The sequence below is a fragment of the Phoca vitulina genome, unplaced genomic scaffold (assembly GCF_004348235.1).
Source record: "Phoca vitulina isolate PV1807 unplaced genomic scaffold, GSC_HSeal_1.0 scaffold5, whole genome shotgun sequence".
NCBI lineage: Eukaryota > Metazoa > Chordata > Mammalia > Carnivora > Phocidae > Phoca > Phoca vitulina.
Window position 1 is genome coordinate 32,636,632 of NW_022589708.1, and position 26,352 is coordinate 32,662,983.

The window sequence follows — 26,352 nt, forward strand, 5'->3', positions numbered from 1 at the left end:
AGGAGGACAGGGTGTTAAACTCTCTCTTTACCTGTCAGTTAATGTTAGTGTTAAACTTCATCTTCTTGACCTATCTGTGCCGAGTTCTATTGATAGGTCAAGTTGAAGACTGAGCATTTGCCACTAGGTTTATTTTTTATTTTTATTTTTAAAAAGATTTTATTTATTTATTTGTCAGAGAGAGAGAGCACAAGCAGTGGGGAGTGGCAGGCAGAGGGAGAAGCAGGCTCCCTGGCTGAGCAAGGGGCCCGATGAGGGACTCCATCCCAGGACCCTGGGATCATGACCTGAGTCAAAGGCAGACGTTTAACTGACTGAGCCACCCAGGCATCCCTTGCCACCAGGTTTAAACCCTAGATTTAATTTTTGTTGACCCTCGCAAGTGTAGTTTTAGTAGAGTGGTGGGGATGGAAATCTAAATTGGTTTCAAGAGTATGGGAGAAGAGAAATGAAGTACAGAAAAAAATGGGCACTTCTCGGCCGACTTTTGTTATCATGAGAATAGATATGGGGCAGGAGCTGGAGGAGACTAGGTGGTCAGGAGAATGATTTTTAAACTTTTTTTCTAAGACTTGGTAAATGATAGGATGGTGTGTACTGAAGGTCATGATTCAGGGGAGGAGGAAAACCTGGCAATGCCGAAGTGAGGAACCAGTTACTGGAGCAATATCCATGATGGGGGAGAAGATAGGGATGTAATGCTGGGAGAGGAGCTGGCCTTAGAGGGGAGAATTGATGGCTTATTCATGGAATCACAAGTGAAGGTGGAGCTGTAAAGAGATGGGTAACTGGGGTGTGAAAGCATATATGTGGAACATCCACTCTTGAGGGCTTCTATTCTCTCAGGGAAATGGGAAGCAAGGCTATCACCAGACAGTGAGGGTGGAAGATGAGGTTTGGAAGTTTGAGGTGAGACGGGTATAAAAGACTCAATGCGTCAGGAAATGTCCTAAGATTACTGGGAAGTGCTAATATTCCAAATGAACATTTGGGGACTCCTATTTCTTGGGAAAATATTCCCAGATTATTAAAAAATATATTTGAAAAAATGTGTTTGATTAAATATTTTGGGGAACCATTGTATACTATGTTGGCTGTCTCTTCTAGAGTCGATGAACAGGTTAACAGCTGCTACCACATCCTCTTCAAGGAAAGATGTTTAACATTGTATAACCAAGTTTTTTCCAAATGTTTGAGAGCACAGAACTCTTAGTGTAGAACCACGTATTAGAATCCTCCAGAACACTGTTCCATGGAGTCCAGTTTGGAAAATCACTGCCACAACTATGGCACCACCAAAGGTGCTCACCAGCACCCAAGAGAAGCTCTTGGAGTCACCCTTATTCCATCTGCAAGGGACAACATCTGAACTAGATGCAAAACTTAACTCTCTAAGTAAACAATTAGGAAAGAGCTCACGAGTTTTTTTCTGAAGTTCCTCATTCATGAACCATAATGGGGGTATAAGAAGCCTTCATGACAATTCAGTCCCATGGGAAGAACAATGTGCTAACATGCACAGGCTAGGAGATCCTGGCAAGTCTTCCACACTTCAGTATCTAAATGTCCGCTAAGAGGTTTCCTTCACCAGTTGTGGGTACAGAATACGCAGTGATTAAGAGTACTTACCTGAAGTCCATTAACGTAGGAGCAAATCTCAGCTTCATTTCCTTCTAGCTGGGTCACCTTGGAAACAGGTTAATGTCCACGGATCTCAGTTTTCTTCTTTGTAAAACAGAGAAGATATCACCTACCTCACTGGCTATTGTGAGGATTAAATGAGATAAAACACATCAAGCACTTAGCACATTGATTTTTTACACGTGTGCTGTAACAAGAGAAAGCAGTAACTGATAGGGAGCACTTCTCTAAATTAAAAGTCCTATGAAATTGTAAAGCAGCAGTGTTGGCTCTTATTAACGGTGTGGGAAAAGGAATTAAATTAAGAATGTTTTTAAAAGAAAACATATGATACAGATAGATTTGGTTCTTAAAAGTACGAAGCGAACCCACTGCCCCTCACCGATTTTCTTCATCTGTTTTCTCCCCAGGATTTTGACGACAGTCTACATCAGAGGTTTATCAAACTTGTGCTGCATTATTGCAGAAAGGAACGGCTTTTCTGTTGAGGATAATAATAGTAACAAAATAACATTATTTTAGATTTGTGTCTCCCATTTCCTTTCCAAGCAGGTATTGTTCCTGATGGGAAAATAAAGGTTACTAAAGGGTTAAATGACTTTAGTAAAGGTCAACAACATGGCAAAATCATTCCACTCCTGGAGCAGCAGGAAAGCCTGTTTCTGACATATTTATAACTCTATGGTTAAGATGTTCGTTTAATGTGCTTTTTTTATTCAAAGGTCTCTGACCATTTAAACCTTTCCCCCCTTTAAGTTAGATGTGCTTTGCTAGCTATTAATGTCCTTTAAGTACCTGCTTTATGTTCACTCTAAGATCTGGCCCTAACAATTTTCAAAGAATGCTACCTTGACAAAATTCCAAGATAATTAGAGCTTTTTTTTATATATATAACAAACAAACATGTTTGAGTTAAAATTAAAACCTCCCTTTAGATTTGAAATTTGAAAAAATTACGTTTGCTTGCTTGTTGTAAGAAGATAATTCTTAGACTTCGTGATGCTAAGAATAAGAAATACATTTTGAATATAGCTTTAAAATGTTCTTGAATATGTCTGCTGTGAACCTTGGAAACTGATCCAAGACCAGGTTCAGAAATAGGAGCTAAAAACCTGAAGTCTAGGGTTTATTGCCAAATCCATAGAAGACTGCCTATCTCCTTTCTAACTTTGATGCTTCTAGATAAAGTGGCATAATATTTCTTTGCAGCTTGATTACATGTTAGTAAATAAAAGTGGTATTTATAAGTATTTGGGGGGTTAGATTATATAAATATTTTCATTAGTAAGAAATACAGGTCCCAAATGTCGATGTGCACAAAGGACACAAGTCAATACACGTGCATGAAAAAGGATAGAATTACGTGTGGTGTGGGTCTAGATTTTCGCAGCAGACCCAGCCATATGTTTCTTGTCTAGGTGGCTGCCCAGTGAACTCATGCATGTGGATAACAGTTCTAGCAGGCAAAAAGCCATATAAACAATGAGCATAACTCATAATGAAACAAAGAAGCATGCTAATAGCAAATTGTATCATTATAGAACACTACTCAACCGAACTTTTTAATGAGTAATTTGATAAATGAATAAATGAGATGTTAATATAGCCATCCCACTGAAAAGCAATCAAATGTTTGATGGTGAAGGACCACATAGCATTTTGCACTGTAAGATGTGACAGTCACTTCCTCTCCCTGACTTTTGCCTATGCTTATCTTCACTGTAACCTTTCTGGAGTCAGCCAGGATAGTACCAAGCACAATGCCTGGAAAACCGTGGTTAAGTTCTATGAAATATTTTATTTTGTCATTGCAATAGAAAAGAACTGCTTCCAGTTTCAAAGAAATAAAGAATGGGATTTAAATTCTTTGTCCTTTTATGTAATAAATAGAACATATACTTTCTGCTTAGGGTGGGGGTGGGATGGGTAGTGTAATAAAGCTATAGAATTTCATTCATATAGGAACATTTTTATATGTTAAAAGTAAGCCTTATGTTTCACCTGATGTTTTCTCCTGAGAAAATACAGTCGCCCTGCTTAATTCAATGAGGAAAATATTTAATAATTGATGAGGATTTGTGGAGTTGGAAATTGTAAACACGGCAGTATTTCAATACAACAGCTCTAAAATAACTAAATAGACTTCCTCTGTTGTATTTATTTACCCTTTCTATAGCACCTATCATCTTAATACTTAGGCATAAAAGTACATGGCATAATGTGAGGATGAAAATATTATGATTCCATCTAATTTTTCTCTCTCAGTAGTTAAAATATAGACAGTGTTCAGCCATACATTTATTCCCCCATGTTACACTGCTTAGTTCCTGAGACTAAAGAATTCCTTATGTACAACAAATATTCAGTGTTTGGTGTGAAGGAAATATGAAGGTGTGACACTGTATTTTAGTTAAACAATCAGTCAGTGGTTTATTTAAATACAAGTAATACACAAATGTGTAGATATAGTAGCAATAGCCAATGGCCCTGTATTCAATGTTCTTTGCCTTGGTTTCATTCTCATTTTCAAAGAAGCTCTCTCTCCTCTCATGATTTTACAACAACCAGTTGAGTTCCTGAGACCCATTTTTAGCTGCTGGGTCTGTGGAGGTTATCAAGCCCTTTCATGCTAATGAGCTACATAGACATGATTTATATCATAACAATTGATGACAGATGGTACAAAATCCTTGTAATTGTTGTTTTGAAGATAAAATGATGGGACACCTGGGTGGCTCAGTCAGTTAACCCACTGACTCTTGATATTTGCTCGGGTTATGATCTCAGGGTCCTGAGGTGGAGCCTTGCCTCAGGCTCTGAGCTCAGTGGGGAGTCTGCTTCAGTTTCTCTCCCTCTGCCTTCCCACCCCCTGTTCGTGCATGTGTGTTCTCTCCTCTCTCTCTCTCAAGTAGATAAATAAATCTTAAAAAAAAAAAAAAAAGATAAAATGATATGAAAGCACCAGGTGCCTCAGAGTCCTCATCTGTGCTATGGGAATCGTGTTCCTTTTCAAGTATTTATTGAGTGCCTACTACATAACAAGGTTGCAGCAGCGAACACTAGAGAAAAATCGTCTGCACTTTGGAACTCCCAATGTCATGGAGGTAGTCTGCGGAGGGATAGCTAGAAGTAAGCAACGACAATAAAGCAAAATGTATAGTACATTCAATGATGATAAGTGGTGTACAGAGAAAGATAAAAGGGAAGGGGATCAGGAGTGCTTGTGGGGCTTGCAACTTAAAATAGTTTGACAAGGCCCACCCTGAGGCAGTAAAAACAACAGAAGTTCATAGAATTCTTGTGAAGAATAAATAAACTGTATGCAAAATGCTTTGACCAGTGTCTGGCACATAGTAAAGGATTAATAAATGTCACTTTGAAAAGGGGTAGTGATGTTTAGTGTTGTCTTGAGGAAGGTTTTTGTTCTGTTCCTTCATTTGCCATGGCCACTTTTATTTGAAATTAAGAATGGAATTAGTATTTGAATTTTGTATAAAAGGTTCAAAATGCTAATTTGTAAACTGGATAAAAATACAGAACTGGGAGACCTAAGTCTTAGTGGATAAATTATCCACAATCTGTCCCTGTCTTAAAATGGGAAAAAAAGAGGAGGAGGAGGAAGGGAGGAAGAAGGGAAGGAAGGAAAGGAAAGTTCTTTATTAAGGGTCTATTTTTTTTAAGAATAAAATTGTTTTAAGTCATAGATATAGTTTAAATTATTTGAACTTTATATGTATTCTAACTTGAAAAGTAGGTCAGTTAGGGCAGATGTATCCCAAATCCAGGAAACTACTAATCTTTGCTAATTGAGTTAACTGCTTTCAAACATCTTATTCGAATTATGTATAGAAATCTTACACATTCCTTTAGATGATTTTTTCTTTACAAACAGCTCTACTATTCTTGTAGGTGTATTTTAACAATAAATAAAGAATAAGTTATTTGTATTCAAGAAGCTAACAACAAAGCTAATATAAAAAGAAAATAAATAATTACAGGGCACCCACTATGTGTGGGTATGTGCTAGGCAATTTGGAAGTTGCTTTCATTTTTCCTTCAAAAAGTTTTGAGGACTTGTGTTTTGGGCACTGACTGAGGCCCTGGTGGGACATCTTAGAAGTGTTCGGACACAATTCTTGCCAAATCTAATAGAGCTTACAGCCTTATAGGGGAAGGTATGTACGACCTCGTTAGTTCTTCACATCCTTGTAAAGACAGTACGCCCCAGTTGTACAGGGAGGAAAACCGAAACCAAGAAAAATGAGGCGAGCTGTCAAGGGTCACTCAGTCAAGTGAGGAGACCCAAAATCAGTTTAGGACTTTCCATTCACAGGTGCAAGCTCTCACACTGCTGACTCAGTAATATTTGAGTGTGGAATACAAATGCAGTTGGTATTCAACTTTGTTTATTCAACTTTTAAAAATTAATGTTCATTTCTCGACGTAAATCGATGCAGTAGGAAGATGAGCCATAACCAGACCATGCAACTGGGTGAAGCGAAGCTGGGATTCACATTTTGCCTTAGGTCAATCGCACATGGATTCATCTAAAATCAACTACATTATGGTTTGTGCACTTCAATGACTTTTTAAAACCACATTGTGGGAAAAAGTACATGTAAGGAAACATCGTCAAAAAAAATTTTTTTTGGTACTTTATGAATTGATGTTTTTACAATGATGGTGTCAGTAACTCTTAAGCCTAATAGCATGTGTCTCTTTTTTTAGCTGTCTGCCAGCAAGTCCAAAGGGAGCCTCAGCAACATACCGGTTTGCACGTTACGACTAAAACATTCTGCGCAATTACAGAGCAAAAAGTCAGACACTGTCAGTTGACTGCCCCAAATTGCATCTGAGATCCCCTTCTCCTTGTCTACTTTCCTGTGATTGGTTTCCATGAAGCCCTGTGACCCAATTCTGGCCAATGAAATAGAAGCAGGTGGCAACGGGGAAGGCTTCCAGAAAACTTTCTAAAACTTGACCTTCACCTTTAGCTTTTCTCCTTCTTCCTACTGGTGCGGGAAAAAGAAGTTACGTTAAGAAGGGGAGCAGGAAAACAAAATGAGCTTGGGGGCTTGTGGCACCAAAGAGCAGCTGCACACAGTCTCCAGTCGAAGCTGCCTCCCTTTGGGCTTCTTGTTTTGTTGAAGGAGGGGTTGGGATAAAAAATATGTATCTTCAGGAGCCATTAGTCAGGTTTTCTGTTGCTTGCAAAGGAAAGTAAAGCAATACTAAATCAGTGGTGATCTCCCCTCCCTTCCTTCCCGCTTCCCCGATATTTTCCTTTCATGTTCTTTTATTCCCAAGTGTCTAAGTTTTAACTTTTTTCTCTCTATTCTTTTCTATCAGCTATTTTATCTTCCAATTTGATAGAATGAATGATCAATTTACATGACTTCCACGTTTATCAGAACTGTAAACCCGCCAGTACTCCTGAATTTCCTCTTCAGACCCTTCTTTTCTCTTCTTACCGAGGCTTGAAATGAGAAAGCATTTCCTATTTGCTTTCCCTTGCACCCCTTTCCCAAAATAACAGGTTGTTGAATTTTAGTCTGAATTTGTAATGTCTTTTGCAGCTGTTGCCACGTTCGTCTCCTAGAGTAGGCAGACCCTCGTCTTCCCAGGCAAGCTGTGGCAAGAGCGGTTTCACCCAGCCCAAGCTTTCTACCCACCCATGTCACCCAGTCCTAGAGTTCGGTTCCTACTTACCCAAGAATTCAAAGTCAAGCCATTTCTGTTTGCTAATTTAACGTTTTTTTAAAATTAATTAATTAATTAATTTATTATTTCAAAGTACCCAACTAAGCAGAACACCACCCAGTTAGCCAGAACACAGGGAAAATGGTACTCTCATATATGATGTGGTCATGGTTAAGTTGGTAGAATAATTTTGAAAAATAATCTGGCAGTATGTTCCTAGAACAGTAAAAACAAATTCATAATCTTTGTTTTGGTAACAACTTAGAGGAGACTATCTAAACAAATTTTTTTAAAAGAAAGAAGCCAAGATAGTCACTGTAATCTAAGTACAATTGCAAAAATTTGGAGAAAATTCTCATGTGGTGGGGATAAGTTAAATAAATAATGGCAATTCGCTTCTAGGGAAAATAATGATTATGACGACTTTATAGCAAAATAAAAAAAAATTATAAAAAATTGCAATAAAGTAATGAACCCCAAGTCAGAAAAGATGGTAGTTACTCCTGTGAGGATAGGTGAGGGATGTGACTGGGATGACCACAGGGCAGCTTCAAGTATTGGAAATATTCAATTACTTAAGTTAGGAAGAGGCCACAGGAACATGCCTTAACACATATATGTTATATATTACTTTACACACATGACATAGTTCATATTAAAAAATAAAAATATCTTTTGAAGAAACTTTTAACCTCCACAAAGTCTTTCTCCAGTCTTTTTTTTTTTTTTTTTTTTAAGATTTTTTATTTGACAGAGAGAGACACAGCAAGAGAGGGAACACAAGCAGGGGGAGTGGGAGAGGGAGAAGCAGGCTTCCCGCAGAGGAGGGAACGCGATGCGGGGCTCGATCCCAGGACCCTGGGATCATGACCTGAGTTGAAGGCAGACGCTTAACGACTGAGCCACCCAGGCGCCCCTCTCCACAGTCTTCTTAATGTTTCCTAACAGATATAACTTTATCCAGAGTATTGTAATTGTATTTTACATTATAGTTATTCATTACTTTTATCTAAGCTCATCTTCATCTGCTTATAGTACCGAGGCTAGTGTCTTATATATAGCATGAAATTAAAGTGGTATTCTGTAAACTATGTATACTTTAGCTGAATTAAATTATTTCCATGGGGGCACAGTTTCTAATTATAAAAATAAAAAAGGCAAGGATAGCTATAGTTCAAATCTGATAATGCCACAATTTGTTATATTTAAAAATGCAAATTATCTGTTTATTACATTAGATCTCCAACATTTGCAATCTAAAAACTTGCAAAGTGCCATTTTTAAAAACAAATTTGCTATGAATTTCCCTCTGGTTATGAAAAATTAAATTTTTATTTAATCCAATTCTACTTAAAGAATGAAAAGTAGTATAATTGATTGGATAATTTTTAAATGATTAAATATGATAGGGACAACGAAGTTAGGTAAATATGCTCCAAATCTGATACATTTCTGTATGTAAAAACTTCTAATTTAAAAGAAAGTTGCCAGAATCCATGTTCAAAAGGTGTTTATCAACACATTTCAGTTTTGCTTGTTGTTTTCAATACATGCACCCAAATGGAAACTCAGGTTTTCAACTATATTGTGTTTTAACATATGTCACTCGAATTTTGTATATTATTTTAATTGGCTCAACAAGAATTTCACTAATCACCTACTATGTACAAAATAGTGTGAGGGGTAAAAGGAAGGCTAAAAAAAAAACGGTTAAGGTGCAGCTTCAGTTCTCAAATGGGTTACCTGTCTAGGGGAGCCAACAATATTTAATGAAAGCAGAAAGATGTAAGTACCTTAAGAATAAGTGAGGGAATTGGCACTTGCTGGATGCCTACTTGAGCCAATGTATCTCATGCTGTGTATCTCATACTGGCCCAAGAAAGGACCCAATAAATGTTTATCCTTCAAAGTACGGTAAATATCGTTTAGATGGGTGGAAAAAATGGAGAATCAGAAAGGCACTCTTTCCATTACATTAAAAGAAGCCCAAGAAGGGAAAGATAATTTTGTGGTGAGGGGATGGGATATGTATAGTCTGTGTGTGGGGCGGCATGGAATCATTTTGGGAAGATTCCACAGAGATAATGGGGCAGAGGGCGCAGTGAACCATCTACTAAAGGCAGCTAGGATGGATGGGGCATGGCAAGGTGTCCACCTGGGTTAGAAGTCTGAAATATATGAAAATCTAAGTGGGGCCCTTAAATGTCATGGTTATTGTATTGACACTAATTTGTGTCACTTTGGGTTTTTAAATGTAGGTATGCTATAATTAAGGCTTTGCTGGAGGTGGGTGGAATGGATCTGAGGGAAAGAGGCCAGAGGTTCAGAGCTGCAGGATGGGGAGGGATGTCGTAGTAGAGACGCTGCAGGAGACTTGACTAGAAATGACTATGCAGGAGCTTGGAAGAGATACGTCTGAGGGTGCAATAAAGATATTTAAGCTAGAAGGACCAAAAACTGTATTGATTGCAACAAAACAAAGTTATAAAATGTCATTTTCCTCTAATTTCCAGACAGCTCCTCACTCAAATCAAAACATGTTGTTTACCATGTAATCACATAATATCACCAGCTGTTTGCATTCCTAGTAAGGCTTTTTACATGCCTTTCTCAAACTCAAATAGGAAAATTCCCTTTGCTGAATATTATTGCCAAAATACGACACGTGAAAAAAATGGGCATCGAAACCTAACATACACATTCACTTCTGACCCTCGGAAAAATCAAGACTATAGTTTAAGATTTATTTAAAGCTTTGGAAATCACTTTTATTTTCACTTTGAGTCAAGTCTAATCTTTCAACACAGCTTTTACTTCTGAAAATGGACTCAATTTTCCCCCATCCCCGCCTGAAATTATATTAGTGTTAAATCATCCATGCAATCTTTGGCATCACTAATCCAAAGGCTTAAGAACTTTAAATATACACAGATACTGAAGAGAGTCTTTACCTTAGAGAAATCAGGGTGTGGTACAGATAATACTCTTAATACTGTAAAAGATTTTTCTATCATTGACACTAATTTTTCAGAATATTACCACTGGTGAAGTAAAAGTGAGAAGATCTGACAAAAAGTTTGCAGGCAGGTAACATTTATTTTTACATTAACAACTTAAAATCTCTAGTTTTAAGTTCTGCCTTATCATTTACATTGAATGAGACACACTATTTGCATTGGGGGTGGTTGTGTATGTTCTTCTCTTTTCTGGGACAAGATGTTAGGTAAAAGAATATCAAGTTTAAGAAACTCAGAACACCAACCTCTAGCCGCCTTGTTAATCCATTCATCTTTTGGTATTTGCAATAATGAAGACTAAGTAAAAGAAGTATATGAATTTAAGAAAATAAGTCATCTTTGACCAAAATCATCTGGGTTTTAAACAGAATTGAGGGGCGCCTGGGTAGCTCAGTCGTTAAGCATCTGCCTTCGGTCAGGTCATGATCCCAGAGTCCTGGGATCGAGCCCCGCATCGGGCTCCCTGCTCAGCGGGAAGCCTGCTTCTCCCTCTCCCACTCCCCCCCTGCTTGTGTTCCGTCTCTTGCTGTGTCTCTCTCTGTCAAATAAATAAATAAAATCCTTTAAAAAAAAAACCGAACAAACAAAAAAACCAGAATTGAAGTACCATAAAGGATGGGATTTGAAAGATACTTTCAACACTGAAATTTTATGATTCTGTAATTTCAAAAATCATACGGTCAGAATTACACACATTCCTGGTGAAATAATTTTGCCATGTTTACATTTTCTGACTTTTCATATCCCTGAACACACATGGAAGTAGAGGGTAAGGGACAAAATGTAAATATATGCACATATTCTTGCTAGGCTACGTGTACTATTTTTCTACCTTTTCCCCTTCTGTTCACACTTTAACGCTAAGTTCTATACAGGGAATGGATTATATGAACTGAATCGGAAATGTATGCCTGTACACAAATGTATGTACAGACACACACATAATTAACTCCAGTATCCTAACTCCCAATGATAACCACCTTCTTTATTTTTTGGATTTGCTCTTCCCCACCCATCCCCAGCTTATACAACGAAGTGATTCTGCCTTTTAAGCCTGTATCTTTCTTCTTTCTCCCTTTCCTCTAGATCTGGGGAGTTGCCTTACTCGAACATTTCTATTCTTTATCTGTCAACAATTAAAAAAAATCTGCAAGTATTTTTTCCCCTAATATATGATGTATTCCCTTCTTTTAACCGCATTACCCAGATTCTGGATATTAACCTTGACCTTCCCCTAATTTCCTTCTCTCTCTGGAATGGAGTCTTGTACTTTTTCTATCTTTTGTCATTCTATTAACATGCCTGTGGCTGTTGCCAAAGGAAGGGAGTGCAGCTTGGAATGCTTTTCCACGTGCAGAAAAGCACTTGCTACAGAGCATATTTATGGTCAGCCCGCCACTCAGCTCTGAGAAAGAGCTGTTAGTACAAGAACTGCCACGATGACATAATTTCTTATAGCATCCTTCACTCTCACGGTTAAACTCACTTCCTTCACTCCCTGCCCCACCCAGAGGGAAACTTCACAGTGCTTCTAGTAGAGGCAAGTTTTTCGTTTAAACACTGTGCATTTGTTGATATTTTACCATTTTTCAAACGTGTCTTTTCATGTTTCATCCAGACGTAGTGCAGTGTTAAGGGGCTGTTTACCGTGATCAGACCAGGGGGTGGGGTCCGGAGCCGCTTCCCCAAATAGAGACCCCACCCTGCAACGGCCCCTCCGCCTCCAGGTCCCATTTTCCTTCGGGGTTCCTGATTCCTGCCGCACTCACGTCTTAAGATGTGGGCATCCCTCGCCTTCCTGCTCTCACAGCTTTCGTCTTCTAAGATGACTTTGCTTAAGGAGTGGTCTACAATTTTCAGACGCTGTCACACTTATCCCATTTGTTCTTCTTCGGAACCCCGAGAACAGCGCAGAGCCCTCCTCTCAATATTGTTTTATGTCTAAGATGCAGGCCCACTGACTCATCCTGGGAGGATTAGAAGTGGGCTGTGGACTCATCGTCCAGGCTGGACCACCTTTCACATCATTCCTCACGTACAGATTGTGGCAGGTGGTAGAGACCGCACCAGGCGGTACACTGCCTTTGTTTTCATTAATAACGCACACTCGGCCTTTAGAAATGTTTGGAAAATGCCACACAAAATGTAGAACACGGCTTTTCCTGGCTAGAAGTCGTTCCTTTGCTCTCATTTCCTGTTTCTCGGCCTCTCCCTTGTTTCTCTTCCCACCCCACTTCATGCCACATTACAGCAAATCTTGCTCTCCTAACATAAACTTCCCCTTCGCAGCCTTCCCACTGCCGGGGCGGTTTCCCGCGCCGGGCGGGCTCAGGGGCACCGCGCAGGGGTGTCCGCGGGCCCGGGAGCCCCAGCGCGCTCACCTAGGTTTGCAAGAAAAGTGGCGCTGGCATCTCCACCGCGGACCTCCGCGCCCGGCCAGCCCCCCCTCCCCAACCCCCGCCCGTCCGCTTCCGCCCGGTCTCCTCCCCGCCCCCGCCGACCCTCCGGCGCGGCGCTGACCCCGCGCCCTCCGAGCCGCGGCGGGAACGGGCGCCCCGCCGCTGCCTCCTCTCTCCCGCCCCAGAATCCCGCGGATCCGCTCCCCCGGGCGCGGGGGCGGGGCGGGAGGGGCCGCCAGGGAGGGCGGCCAGGACTCAGCTCCCGGCCGCCCGCTTCTCGTACCTCCCTACTGGGGCACAGGGCCGGGGGCTGGACTCCCCTACACCGCGACCCCCACAGCCCTCGGGGCCTCGGCAGGGGTCTGCAGCTCCAGCTTCCTTCCGCTCCTGCAAGTTCGCCTGCTTTCCCGAATAACTAACGAGGACAGGCGCCCCTTCTGCCGGGCTTCCTAAGCGAGGCATGCGTCTCCCCCCGCCCCCATCCATCCCAAGGTGAAGCACCGGGAGGGAGGACACCCCCGCTTCGCCCGCAACGTGCGCCGCTCCCGAACCCAAACAATGATTCCCTCTTCCTTCCTCGCCCAGCCCTCCGCCCGCCCCACCCCCGCGCGCACCCCAGCATGGAGGGCACCGCCCGCCCGGACTGCCCCTGCCCGGACCCCATTGTTGCCCGACCCGGGCGATGCCCGGCGCCCGGGGGCGGTCCCCGGGAGCCACCGCGCCGCCGTGCCCGCAGCCTCGGCCGGCCGCTGGAGCCGGCTCCGCCCACACCTTTCCAAGTTAGCCGGCGGGTGAGCTGCGGGGACCGCTCGGGCGCCCGGCCCCCTCCCTGCACGCCCCCACCCGGGCCGGAGCGGGGAGGGGGCGGGGGGCCGAGCGGGCTCCGCGCTCGATTTGCCTCCGAATTCTCTTCCTAAGGCTGCCTTGCGCGCTCTGACACAAAAGAGGGGACTTTCTCGCGTCTCAGCGCGAGTCCTCGCCTGGCGAGTTGCAATCCGGGGGTTCCACCCGCCGCGAGGCCCCGCGGGCGCCCCTCGGCCGGCGGCTCCCAAAGCTCCGTTGGCCATGTGTAGGTTATTTTGGGTACCGCAGCAAGGTGGTGCAGGTGAAAGGGAAGCTCGGCCGAGGCCGGAGGCCGGGGGGCGGGGGCAGGGGTGGGGCGGGGTGGGGCGGGGTGGAGGCTCCGCGGACCCACCCCCCAGCCCGGCGGCCCGGGCGGCGAGGCGAGGGCCGGGCAGTGGGTGTTGCCTTCTACCTCTGCGAGCGGGGAGGGGTTAGTTTCCCACAGGGGATTTCAACCATCACACTCTGAGCCCGCCTCCTAATCCTCGGGCGGAGCGGCTCGGGGGCCCCATTTTATGGCAATAAAGCGACTTAGCGCCTGCTGAGCGAGCCCCTCCCCGCCGCCGCCCCCGCCCTCGGCCCCACCCCGGGGCTCGCCCGCAGCGGCGGGGCTTTGTTTCTGGGGAGGAGGACCCGGAGCTCTTTTGTTTGGGGGTTTGGTGTTTTCACCCCCCCACCTCACCTCACCCCACCCCACCCCACCCCCCGCGCCTCTCCGGTTTCCTGAGCTGCGGGCTGCAAGGGAGGAGAAGCGGCGTCTTGCAACCCCCTCGGCTGGGCCCCGGGGTAATTCGATGCGGGCCTGGCGAGGCTCCCCACGCTAGACCGGGGCTCGCGTCTCGGCAGCCTCCACCCACCGGCCCACCCTACATTTAGCGCATCATGTGATCCGGGTAAGTCATTTGCAAGTACAACAGTTCCCTGGGTTGCCCCCCATTCATTTCCTGAGAACTGCAGAGAGCAGCTGAGAGGCTCTGCCTGTGCGTGTGCGAGTGTGCGTGTGAGTGTGCGCGGGTGACGCCGTGTGTGTGCGAGAGTGAGTGTGTGCGCGCGCGTGTGTGTGCGAGAGAGAGAAAGGGAGAGAGAGGGGGACTCTGTGTGAGGGAAAGAAAACAATTTCTCCTGCTCTGCAGCTTCTGTTCAGGTCTGTGCCGATTCCGTTTCTTATCAAAATAAACAACCCCCTCCTTTTTTTTTTTTTTTTTTTTTGCCATTCCAAATCAGACCGTATTCTCTTAACATGTTTTATTTTCCTTCTGTCATCTGCTCAAGTTAAATCATTTTGGTTGGTCTGTGTTCTTAAAGGGGGAAAGTGTTGGGAAGCGGGAGGGGGCCGAGGGAGGGCGATGCTATTGCAAAGCAAGTAGCGTCGGTCGGATATGTGGAGAAGAAAGAAGGAGGTCTATCCCCCCCAACCCCAAAATTCTTTTTTTAAAAAAAACTTATCAAGTACCATGAATTAAGCAAATGTTTTTTCTACCCCTAGTGGAATTGTTGGTTGCAGTGTTTGCCTGACAGTTGCCAAGGATGAGAAATAAAACACCAGGGCTGAACTGGGGAGGGGGGGGGGTTGTGGAAGTAGTTTGCCCCCAGGAATAGAGCGAGTTCGGTGAATAGCTGCCGCACCGGGGCTGTGTGGGCTGTGGGTGTGCACTGGAGAGAGTGGAGGGGAAGGGGTTAAGGCGGAGATGACACTGCTGGCATGAATAGTGGTCCCGGTGCTACATTCATTATTGTCTCTGGTCGTAATGATGTGTAACTGTCACTTGCTACAGTGCCTGGTCCATGGAAGTAGCCAGGGGCTGGCCCGTGGCTGTTATTTTCAATTACGGGGGAGCCGGCCGGAGTTGACAAGGGGCAACTTTGCACGTCCCCTCGAACCGGGAAGCCCGCGGAGCCGGCCTGGGAGCCACTTCTTGCCTTAGAAGCTCGCTCCCAGGACTCGGACTTGACCCCCGCGACATTAGTTGGTGTTCATGTTAGATGCTCCCCTACGGGGAGAATCAATCCTGCTTTTGTTGGGTAGAGAACTGCCTATTAGAACTTTGAAAAGTTTTATCTTTGGGGAAAAGGGTGGGGTGCACTCAACAGTTCTGTTTCGAAGTGCATTTGAGGCAGACGCTTGGAAAAAGTACCAATTCCTTTGTTACATGCCCTGCAGCTTCCCAACCCCCTTCACCCTGCGCTTCGAGTTTTGCATACTTTAATAGTAATACCCTTAATTCAGCTGATAAAAACTGACTGTGTTGAGTTAAAGAGTATTAGTACAACGGAATGTGTAATCTGGATAAACAGTTTGTATGGTTAATATTGTCAGCTCTCTAATTTAACTGTACAGATGGTTTAAGTATCGTTCTGTATGGATTGTTTTAAGCAATTCCACTGGCTAATAGAATTCTCCGCCGAGCACTCAGATATTTTATTTTAAATCAGCTTTAATATTCTCTGTTTCTCAGTAACACCGGGGAGGTGAGCAGGTCTATTTACATTTAGTGCATGTGCATCCAGTGGCTTCAGTAGACATCTGTCAATCAAATAACGTCATTCTGCAAATCCACCGAGTCGCCTCCAGGCCCTTTTCTTACTGGAGGATAGAGTTGTTTAGATAAATAAATGCTTTGAAATAAATTTGGTGGCTTTTAACAGGGCGCACCTCGTGATGGGAATAGGAGCGGTCACTTTGAAGAGTGGGTGTATTCCATCATCTAAGAAATGCTCTTTGGAATTGGCATTTAATAAAGACAGCGACAGCCCCCAAGAGCGTGGTTGTTCTGTTTGTAGACCTCATTCACATGTTGTTTACATTTTTAAAAACCACATAGAAATTGGTTGTGATAAAGGGGTATACTTCCAGGCTAGAAAATATTTAACTGTGGAAGCTTAGTAGACATGGGATGTTGAAGGACAAACATTTCAGTTGCGTAAGTTGTATCTCTTGCTGCAGCCTGGTCAATGTGAAGACTAGCTTGAGTCTGGTAAGCTTCTTTGGGTTGGGGAGAGAGCAATTAGAGCACAGAAGTATTGGCAGACGTTTGTAATGTATTTAGGAGAGAGGTTTATTAGTCTACCATGTAATTCATAGCTATTATGAAATATACGAAGGCTGGTAAAATTTGGAGGTTTTAATTAATGAATTAAAAGTGGGAGACCAATACAGTTTTGTTAGTTTTGTCAGGTTTGTCGTTCTTGAGGGGTTTCTGTTTATTTTTGAGTTGCTTCAGTTATTTATTACTTAGTAATGCATATTTAAAAGAAACTTCCTTCAGATAAAGTTTATTTTGGAATGCTTTGTCTTACTATTTATTGAATGAAAATTGATGTGCCAATGAGCCCTTAGTATTTTTTTCTCCAGAAAGTTCTTTTTCAGTAACCAAATGTCATTTGGGAGAAAACTGGTCCTGCTGTAGCATTTGAGACCTTGACCTTAGCAACTCTTGGCTGGTGGTTGTTTACTACAGCTGCAGCCTATGTGTGTACAGAAAGGGAAGGGACTGCAAACACTAGTGCGCTCACTCTCCCCAGGCCAAGGGAAAAACAAGTCAGGATGCTTGACGTTCATTCATTCCGAAGAGTGTGCATCAGGCATATAATAGCAATAGTGTTCTGGTCATTTAAAAAATATATATGTTCCTTGGGGATTACTTCCCCACCTCCTGTGAAAAGTAAACAAGCATTTTAACAGACTGAGTTTTAAATGTTATATCATGAAGCAGGCTGTTATCAGCTTAACGAAATCATTTGGTCTTAAACATAGGTGGGGTTTTTTGGTTTTTTTTTGTTTGTTTGTTGTTTTTCCTTTCTGCAAAGAGGACACAAGTGCTTAGGCCTTTAGGCCTACACTGAGGGCATTTTGAACTCGAGCCAGTGTTGGTTAATCTAGAGTATTGAATAACCTTACCAGTGAGGTGATATTGTTAAATAGTTGAACATATAAAGGCCCTGGATGTTTTTACCATGGCACGAAATGGAAAGTGTGGAATTTCATATTTATGTGAATTTCATTGGTACAATCACATTAAATTGGGGGTGCTAAAGGGTTTTCTTTATATTGTAAGAGAAACAATCTTCTTAGAGTGTTAACTTCATAATGCAACTGTTGGTGATTTGTGTATTAACGCAACACAGTTGTATTCTACAATACTAGAGGGCATAAACTCATTTGAAAAGTTATTCTTTTTTTTTGGATAAGGAAGTCTCCCCACTTGTGCTTCCATGTTGATTAATGAACAAGAGCTAAAAAACCCTACACTGCTTTATTTAGAATCGACACCCATGATTGTCTTTTTCTTTGTAGAAAACAACTTTCGTTTTTATAAGTAATTCCTGAAATGGGTTGTAGTTGCTTACCTTTATCATTTACATTTTGAAAATACCTTATGCCAGTAGAGTGGAAATATCTGTATTTCTGCCCAGTGTTTATTTTGTTTTAAATTTTATATTTATTTTTCAGCCTACAAATTACGCACAGCTCTCAATCTTAAGTACGTACAAAATGTAAGGGGAAAAATATTAAAATTAAATCCCTGGCAACACCCTATAAACCACAGCCTTAACTCATCCACCACAACCACAGCTCCCAAAATCAAAATGCAAGTAAACAGATGGGCCTTGCCCTGTGCCCAGGAGGTCAACAGCCTTAGGCTCCGTGAGATCTGCTGTGTTTCTAGATCCCAAACTCGTCCAGAGAACTGTCTGACTTCAACAGGCCAGAATTCATTTTCAGGGCCTAGACCAGCCACACCCCATCTGATGTCAGCTTTTGAGTTCTTGTGGTGAAGAACACATGCTGTGGATTAAATGGTTGCTTTCTCTATATATTCTCAGTAATTATGTTACAAAAGGATTTTTTGGTTTGGGTGTTTATTGTCATAAAAGTGGCTACTTGAGTAGTCCTGTTGCTCCATAAAAATTTGTTTTGGTCTGGCAGTAGATTACAGGATATTCACCCAAAGAATTCTGCTCTTGTACGGTCTTTCTTCCTGTCTTTTTTTCAACTTAAAGTCCTGCTTCTCTTCTGCTGCTAATTTCATGGTCTGTATTTTTTAATATTAGCATAATTGGACTGGTCCAAACAGTATCGCTCTTTCGGTACAAATGGTGTAGCAGGAAGCCATTGCTGCTGCACTGGTGTATGGAAGGTGAGAAACAACTGCAGAGCTTTGGGATAGTTTTCCCAGTGCCAGCAGAGGTGATGGAAGCTGCCCCTATTACAACTGACTGGCCTAGACAGCCAGGAAATGTGTCCCCAGTGCTACATTCACCACACTTAGGGGTTTTCCAAATAATCCCTGGCATGTTGTATATGTGTAATTATATATGTGTGTATTTGCTATTTTATGTATATACATGTGTGTATACATATATAGTATTTATGAATGTGAGTTTTCATATTCTCTTTCTGTGTTGGTATATATACCACCCCTCCCCCATGCCACATACAGTAAGACCAAGAATTATGGTAAAAAGCCCCCTCCCCCCTTGTCTAAAAAAGAGGGAAAACACTCCAAGTTTGTTTTTTCAAAGCCTATGTTTAGTAATATTATTCTCACTTGGTTTTGAGTTTAGCAAGCAAACTTACAGCATGAAAACAACCCTGCCCCAAAGAAAACAAACCAACAAAACTAAATGACAACCAAGAGGAAGGATTGTAAAAAACGAAATAAATAACTCTGAAGAAAACATTTATTCATTTCACAATCCGGTGTCTGCTAAGTCCATATATCCTGTTATCTGGACTGATTTAAGTGGCAGAGATATTACAGTTTGAGTCAGGGGCTTTTGCTTACTAACTCTGAATGACCTTGGTCACAATTCTTAACCTCTCTGAGTCTAGAAAATGGGAAAAATAATATGCATCTTACAGGGTTGTGGTGAGGGTGAAAGGAGGTAGTGTGGGTACAAATCACTTTGTAAAACTAGAAAGTACTGGTGTGGCAAGTACCACACCAGTGTGGTGTGGTGTGATTTGACAGGGAAACCACTCCCTCTCCATCCCCCACATCCCTACAAGGGATGAACTTTCCAGCCTCTCAAAGTGAGCATATAAATTACACTTATGGAGAAGGAATTTCCGAGTGTGGGTAGAAAACTTCTGGCAGTCAAAGGTCATGAATTCCATTCCTGTCTCACCAGAGATTTGCTCTGTGACCTTGAGAAAGTCATTCTTAAAAAGTTTCTCTAGCTGGTATGAAAGTTACTGACTATTAACATTTATATAATGCAGGTGAAGTATCTGAGCTTTTCTAAAGAATGTACGTGAAAATACAGTTCCCATGATCATTTTACAGAAAACAGAAAATAAAGATCAACAGTGATTATTTAGAGATTGTAAACCTCCAGGCTGTTTCTTCAGTGAGTCAACTGAAACGTCTATCAACGGGCCATTAAAAATGCCCTTAATTTTTTTTTTTTATAGAATCATTACATTTGTGCTGTTGTACTATAATTTAGAACAGTCTATTGAACTGCAAATCCCTAGTTAAGCCAAGATTCTGTTGATTAAGCTATGTCTGATTTATGGCTTAAAGTGTCTTGGTTAGACTCAAAACATTGTAACACAATACCTGCACAGTAAAGAAAGGTAAATGATTGAGATATTACACGGATATTTGAAAATCTGTTGAACACATTTATATGCATGCCTTTTTCTGCCACGCACATTTCTTTACACACATACATTTGAGAAAATTAAGAACAATATTAATTTACATAATTTCTCCCCAGCTACATTTTCTTCAGTTAAGAAACAAAATATGTTTTCACACTCTGTGTAAACACTATTCTTGCAAGAGCAAAGAAACACTCAAACTAGCTCATCGATATAACTCGTTCTAGACTCTTTCCATGTGACACCCTGCCTAACTCCTGTTCATCTTACAGCTATTACTATAAACACCACTTTCTGTGGGACTCTTATTTACCATCCCTTGCTTTAAGAACATGCAGGGTTCTAGTCTGTATTCTAGGGCCCTATAGTACATGCTGTTCCATCTAGTATAATTGCTTGTTGATTTGCCTTGTCTCCTCCCAATAGTAAGCCCCTTGAGAGCAAGAAATGCATCTTCCTCATAGTTACTGTCCTGGCTTCTCACCCAGTGCCTACCATTATGACTGATCATACAGTGCTAAAATACTTACTGAAAGAACAAATTCAGGAGTGCAGTCCCACACTAACCCTTCAGTAGCTAAGTGCCAGTATCATGGATATTTCCTACCTAAGTCTTTTCATTTCTAGCTATGTATATTCAACTCTACTAGCCGTTCCACAATTCACTACATTTTCCTGAAATTTTTTTTTTTCTTTTTGCGAAACGAAGCTTTGTAGTGGAGTCAAACAGTGCTGGTTATGAAATCTCAAACTGCTCAGGTTTTGGCTATCTATCTAACGGGGCAAGTTAATTCTCCAAGTCTCCGTTTACTCACCGATAAGTAAAAACAAGAATAATGTCAACATTGTAGAATGTGTTTGAGGACTAAAATTATGGTGATGTCCATAAAGCATCTAGTATATGCGCCTTGTTCATATTTAGTGTATAAATATTAGTCTGCTCCCGGATATTGGTGCTTCTCTCTCTCTCTCTCTTTTTTTTTTGGTACGTTTTTAATTCCAGTTAGTTAACATACAGTGTTATATTAGTTTCAGGTGTAACTACAGTGATTCAACATTTCCATACATCACCCGGTGCTCATCATGATGAGTGCACTCCTTAATCCCCATCACATATTTAACATACCCCCCACCCACTTCTCTTCTGGTAACCATCAGTTCTTTATAATTAAGAGTCTGTTTCTTGGTTTGTCTCTCTTTTTTCCCTTTGCGGTTTGTTTTGTTTCTTAAATTCCACATATGAGTGAAATCATATGGTATTTGTCTTTCTCTGACTTATTTCACTTGGCATTATACTCTGTAGCTCCATCCATGTTGTTGCAAATGGCAAAATTTCATTCTTTTTTATGGCTGAGTAATATTCCATTGTGTGTATACAGCATCTACTCATGTATCGATGGACACTTGGGCTGTTTCCGTATCTTGGCTATTGTAAATAATGCTGCTAAAACATCAGGGTGCATGTATCCCTTTGAATTAGTGTTCTTGTATTCTTTGGGTAAATACCTAGTGATGCGATTGCTGGATTATAAGGTAGTTCTATTAAAAGCAGCCATTTAGAATTGTTGGATTATAAAGTAGTTCTGTTACAAGGAGCCATTCAGAATGAAGGGTAGCAACAAAATAAAGTAGCTGCTCTTTATTGTGCAGAAGTTAGGCACTGTTTTTCATGTGTTAGCTTATTTAGTATGTACTCTTTAGTATACAGGTATGTATAGTTGACTTTCAAATAATTTATACTGTAAATACTATATGTGGAGACCCCTAAAATACCTTTTATACACTGGATCTTGACTTAGAAACATCAGTTCATGGGTGGTGTTTTTTTTTAAGCTCTTGTGTCGTGGTGCTCACTGCCAAGTAAGAGTTCCCTTCCCCCCTCATGACTTTGAAAATTGTACTACTTTGGCCTTTCATTAACAAAATAAATGGAAAAGGGCGGAAAATGAAAGTGCTGCTTCTAGTTATGAGAAACAGGGTTTATCATCTTGATACCCAATGGAAACAAATCATTAGGTGTGTGGAAAAGTGGTGAATCTTTATTGGAGGTGCTTAATGGAGTTAATTCGATGAATTGTGAAAAATAAGATTATAGAATATACAGAATGCTATGCATCTATTTTTAGTGATAGTACTTAATAGATTACATGTAACTATAGATTTTGTAATTTCTCTTTTGTCTCTGGGAGTGGGTCTCCTTTATTACATAAGTCTGGTCCCTTGACTTACTTGAATTTTGTATAAGTTTTCAGGAGTGCATTATAATTAAAAAATATGAGATTACTCTATTTGTTTAATATTCATTGAGTACGTAAGTCTGATATTACGGTTTCTATCTTATAGCTGTAGGAACTGATTTTCACCAAATTAATGCTGGCATGGTCAATAGCCAGTTAGCTTCAAAGTAAAGATTTGAATGCTGGAAAGTCTTTGTGTTATTCTTTCCTCCCTGTGTTACTCTTCTCTCCCTTCAGCATTAAGTATGATATTCCAGAGTTAAACTTATTGTAAAATAGAGCAAAAAAATGGGAATATTATACAAATACTGTGTTTAGAGGCTGTTCTTTTTGTAGATTATATTGACATACTACACTTACTAGAATACATTTACTAGAATATTTACTTCAGTACAGAAACCAATTCTGTGATGGGTGATACATGTACTAAAACAAATTATGAGACCTAATCCAACAAATTATTTTAGAAGGCAACTGCTACAGGATGTTTCCAAGTGGCGGTAGTAGACCAGTAACTTCTGGCCAATATGCATTCTGCCATTTGATAAGGCTGTTATAGTCAGAGGTATCATAAAAATAAGAAAAACATAATCTCTCTAAAAAATGCCTTATCCCTTTGACCTATATATATATATTCAGCTCCTATCATGTAATCTGGAATCATGTATGAAAATGGGTAGGACATCATCATTAATGAGCTGAAAATCAAGGAGGGGAGGTAAGACTTAATGTAGAAAATTATAATACAAAGTAATTTGTGATAAATGGACCAAGTGCTCTAAGTTGCTTAAACAAAATGCATAGGAAAAAATTCATTTCATCTGGGAAATCAAGGGTTTCAGGTTTTTAGTGGATATGGCAATAATTCTTTGTGGGAAACATTTACTTTTTATAGAAAAGAGAAAGCAAACCTGCAAGAATAAGAAAGCAAATTAAAATCATATTTTGGCCACTGTGGTGATTTCACACCTCCTTTTCTGTTCTCTTTTAGAACTGATGGCTTTATGGTGTTCTGGCAAACTTTTATCATTTGCCATATCACCAGAAAATTGTTTTTCCCAAAAATAAATCCTGGGAAGTACTTGGCTAGTAAGGCATGCAGTGTTATAATGAGTTTAGAGAAGGTTTATTTGGGCAAAAAAAAATATGATTGGTTAATAAAATTTTAAAAATACACCTTATGTGAAACTGTCTACTGAAATTGCTGAGGATTTGAAATGATGGGAATTTTAGCTTTGACCAAAAACCTTGAATATAGGAATAAGATTTTTTTTTTTTTTAAACGTAAGTACAATGGAAGGAAAAACTTGAAAACTGATCAGTTTTACAGAAGGTCGCAGTCAGTTGTAATTTATCAGAGGTGTTGCTTGAAGGGATATTTAGAAAGAAACTTTACATTAAAGTGGTTGGTTATTTAGAGTGACATCCTCTGGAATGTGCATTAGCTTTCTGCTTTAGGTATAAGTACAGAACATTTAAGGAAACACACAGTGTTTCATTTTGAGATAATATATAACAAGAAAGAAATCCACTCTTAATGAGTCTATAAAGGGCAGTGATGGAATTCTTATTACACACTGAGCTCTCTATTGAATATATTGGGATTATACCAAAGCTCTAGGCCGAAGCAGTTGTTTTTATTTATAAATAGCTTGGTAATTAAGACACTCCAGAATACTTGGGAAATGTGGGCTAGCAAACAAAAAAAAAAAAAATTTTTTTTTTTTTTTTTTTGGTTAGTGCTTGGTGGTTTACAGGGTGGTTTTAGTTTCATCCTGACAATCCCATAAGGTAGATTGGACACATGTTACTATTTTATTCATGAGGATATTAAAGTCATATGAAGGTAAAATAACTAGAAGGTGGCCAAGTCGAAACTAGAACCTTGATTTCCAACACCAGTAACATAATTTTTTCCATTTCATTCGACTGCCGTCTTCCTAAGTTACATTTAGTCTTCAATTTTGAAAGTCTGCTTTGCGAAAAAGAGGTGCCTATGTCTAGTGTCTGGCTCATGTGAGATATTCAGTGAATATTATTGGATGAATTCGACCCCCTTCCAAAATGTACTTTAAAGGGGCATAAAAAAACATATGTAATAGCTCAGAAAGATCAACTTAGTTAATTTTAGAAGAGACTATGCAAATAGAGGCATCAATACTCTGAAGAAAATTAGGGAGATGGTTGATCACTTACCATGTACCAAGGCTTGTGCTAGGTGCTGAAAGTACAAAGGTATTCTTGGTCCTAACTATAAGCAGATCAGGAGGAACCAGCTCAGCTACACCCAGAGGGAGGGCCACGCTTTAGTATATTTCAGTTTATTTTAATTTCATTTAGATCTTTGCCTAAAAATAATACATAGATATTTTTAGATTTATGTTTTAGTTTCTTTTAGTACTTTTCATCTTATCAGAAAATCTTTTTCCATTTAAGCATGTGATTGTTGTAGGGTTTTTTTCTTTCAAAAAAAGTATATCTCATTTAATGCTTATAACCGACTCAAAGCTAGGTATTTATTTAAATGGATTTATTATTACTTTTATGACTTAGGTTTTCAAAGGACAACTTAAGATCTGTAGGAAATAAGTATTTTGCAAAAACTCGCTTGTTGAGCGGTGTTTACAAATGTATCTCTGATAAAAGTAAGTATGTGTATGAAGACTTTAAACTTCATTTTTTTCTTTTTTATTTCCTACTTCTCCCCTTCTTCTGGTAGCCAGCAGTACCATTCCATTCTCCCATAACCCATGTCAGCGGAACTATGTGTCCTTTTACATTTTTCTCCATATCCTAAGAATTATAAACACATTTACACAAGGTTTTTTGATCACTGATTATAAAAATGGGATTATATTTTGGAGACTATTGTCAGCTTTGCTTTTTGGTTCAGTACTGCCCAAGGGAAATACTTGCACTCAACTGCTGTATCTCTACTCCAGTTAAAAAACAAAAACAAAAACAAAGTTGCATGATATTCCAAAGTATGGTTATTTCATAGTCTATTGAACTATTAACTTATTGATGGGCAATACTTTTGTTTCTAGTTTTTTTCCACTAAAAACAATATAGAAACAATAAAGAAATACCTTTGTATCTACACTCTGACAGACCAGTGGGATAGATTCCCAGCGTGGGATCATGTACTGCTACAAAATGGTGCCACATTGCTTTGAAGAAAAAGGCTGTAGCAGTTCATCTTTTTAGTATTGCAGGCAAAACCCTTTCCCTGAAACATCAGCAATAGTTGACACTTTTCCAGTCTGATAGTTGTGTAGTAGTATCTCACTGTTACTTTAAATTAGTATTTCCTGACTGCTGGTGATATTGAATGTCTTTTCCTATATTTGTAGGTACACTGGAATTGTTCTTCTAAGAATTGCCCTTTCATACTCTTTGCTCATTTTTCTACCTGGTTGTTGTCCTTTTGTGGGAGTTCTTTATATATATATAGCTCTTAGCCATTTGATATCTGCATTGCAAAGATTTTTTTTCAAAAACTGACCTTTTGGGACGCCTGGGTGGCTCAGTTGGTTAAGCCTCTGCCTACGGCTCAGGTCAGAATCCAGGGGTCCTAGGATCAAGTCTTGCATCCGGCTCCTTGCTTGGTGGGGAGCCTGCTTCTCCCTCTGCCTGCTCTGCCTGTTCTGCCTGCCACTCCCCCTGCTTGTGCTCTCTCTCTCTCTGACATGAATAAAGCAAATCTTAACAACAACAACAACAACAACAACAACAACAAAAACCTGACCTTTTGTTTGCTCAAGAGGTATCTTCTGATGTATAACATTTTTAATTTTTATATAATCAGTTCATTCTGTCTAGTTAACTTTTTTTAATATTTTCTCCATTGACAAAACAAATGTGTAATCTACACATATATTGAATTTTTCTTTTCACTTTGATCTTAT

General features: G+C 40.5%; 1 protein-coding gene across 10 annotated transcripts in view; it reads left to right on the forward strand.

Moving 5' to 3' along the window:
- KLF12 (Kruppel like factor 12) overlaps positions 1–26,352 on the forward strand; it is a 578,056-nt gene that overhangs the window by 143,062 nt on the left and 408,642 nt on the right. For 2 of the 10 annotated variants that reach the window (XM_032402860.1, XM_032402861.1), the window contains exon 1: positions 14,013–14,493. The exons of 5 other annotated variants lie outside the window; for them this stretch is intronic. The gene's annotated coding sequence lies outside the window, so the exon portion shown is untranslated. 3 more of the 10 variants (XM_032402867.1, XM_032402868.1, XM_032402859.1) reach the window with 3 other exon arrangements.